Source organism: Palaemon carinicauda, chromosome 12, assembly GCF_036898095.1.
Source record: "Palaemon carinicauda isolate YSFRI2023 chromosome 12, ASM3689809v2, whole genome shotgun sequence".
NCBI classification, from domain to species: Eukaryota; Metazoa; Arthropoda; class Malacostraca; order Decapoda; family Palaemonidae; genus Palaemon; species Palaemon carinicauda.
The window spans coordinates 80,239,955-80,242,227 of record NC_090736.1 but is presented as its reverse complement, the minus strand read 5'-3'; positions in this window follow the sequence as shown (position 1 = coordinate 80,242,227).

Below are 2,273 nucleotides of genomic sequence, written 5' to 3'. Positions count from 1 at the left end.
TTGAGGACAAGTCACCCCCAACTAGGAGACACTCCAAAGCTGGGTCTGCTGCTCTTTCTCGACTGCATCCCGAGAAACGGTCCCTCTGGCTTCCCAAACCTGACTGCCTAAAATCAGTCACAACGTGACAAAAGTAAACAAGGCACCTGCCTTGAACAAGAAAAAGAGAGCAGTTCAAAACAAAATTGAAACTAGGTTGTTTCAAAGTCAAACAACCTAACACCTCCACACTCAAAAAAAAAAAAAATTACATGAAATTTTTTTTTTTCAGATTACACTTTCACCCACCCCCAAAGATGTCACAGAACCACCAGCTAAAACAGACCCAATCCTGGCAAGGTCGCCAATGTTATGAACCGCCTTAATGGTTCAACAGGTTCTTTAAAAAAAACTAAAAGAATTGGGACTGGAATGAACCAATGGACTGCAACAACCAAAGGGGTGGGTAAAACAGAAAACACTTAAGTACCTTAGTCTAGTTTATTATACAACAACTATACAATAATTACAAGTATATACAATAATTACAATGAGTACAGGTATTGGGAAGCACAGAGGCATAAATGATCGTTACCATAAATTCAGATTAAAATCCAAAGTTTCAAATACAGTCAACTCAAAGTTAAAGTAAATAATAAACAATTAACAGAATTCAATAACAAAAACACCGTAAACAGCAGCAATGAAAAATTAATAAAAGAATCTCCTCATAATTACACTGGTTCCTCCAACATACAAACATTCATAAACAATCCCTGATCCTCGAGGACGTCCATCGAACACTGCGGGAACTACCACGACAGTGTCGATACGACAGCCACTTTGCTGCCACCGAAGAACAACGCTTCCAAACCATCTGGACCTCGAGGACCAGGTTGAGGACAAGTCACCCCCAACTAGGAGACACTCCAAAGCTGGGCCTGCTGCTCTTTCTCGACTGCATCCCGAGAAACGGTCCCTCTGGCTTCCCAAACCTGACTGCCTAAAATCAGTCACAACGTGACAAAAGTAAACAAGGCACCTGCCTTGAACAAGAAAAAGAGAGCAGTTCAAAACAAAATTGAAACTAGGTTGTTTCAAAGTCAAACAACCTAACACCTCCACACTCAAAAAAAAAAATTACATGAAATTTTTTTTTTCAGATTACACTTTCACCCACCCCCAAAGATGTCACAGAACCACCAGCTAAAACAGACCCAATCCTGGCAAGGTCGCCAATGTTATGAACCGCCTTAATGGTTCAACAGGTTCTTTAAAAAAAACTAAAAGAATTGGGACTGGAATGAACCAATGGACTGCAACAACCAAAGGGGTGGGTAAAACAGAAAACACTTAAGTACCTTAGTCTAGTTTATTATACAACAACTATACAATAATTACAAGTATATACAATAATTACAATGAGTACAGGTATTGGGAAGCACAGAGGCATAAATGATCGTTACCATAAATTCAGATTAAAATCCAAAGTTTCAAATACAGTCAACTCAAAGTTAAAGTAAATAATAAACAATTAACAGAATTCAATAACAAAAACACCGTAAACAGCAGCAATGAAAAATTAATAAAAGAATCTCCTCATAATTACACTGGTTCCTCCAACATACAAACATTCATAAACAATCCCTGATCCTCGAGGACGTCCATCGAACACTGCGGGAACTACCACGACAGTGTCGATACGACAGCCACTTTGCTGCCACCGAAGAACAACGCTTCCAAACCATCTGGACCTCGAGGACCAGGTTGAGGACAAGTCACCCCCAACTAGGAGACACTCCAAAGCTGGGTCTGCTGCTCTTTCTCGACTGCATCCCGAGAAACGGTCCCTCTGGCTTCCCAAACCTGACTGCCTAAAATCAGTCACAACGTGACAAAAGTAAACAAGGCACCTGCCTTGAACAAGAAAAAGAGAGCAGTTCAAAACAAAATTGAAACTAGGTTGTTTCAAAGTCAAACAACCTAACACCTCCACACTCAAAAAAAAAAATTACATGAAATTTTTTTTTCAGATTACACTTTCACCCACCCCCAAAGATGTCACAGAACCACCAGCTAAAACAGACCCAATCCTGGCAAGGTCGCCAATGTTATGAACCGCCTTAATGGTTCAACAGGTTCTTTAAAAAAAACTAAAAGAATTGGGACGGGAATGAACCAATGGACTGCAACAACCAAAGGGGTGGGTAAAACAGAAAACACTTAAGTACCTTAGTCTAGTTTATTATACAACTATACAATAATTACAAGTATATACAATAATTACAATGAGT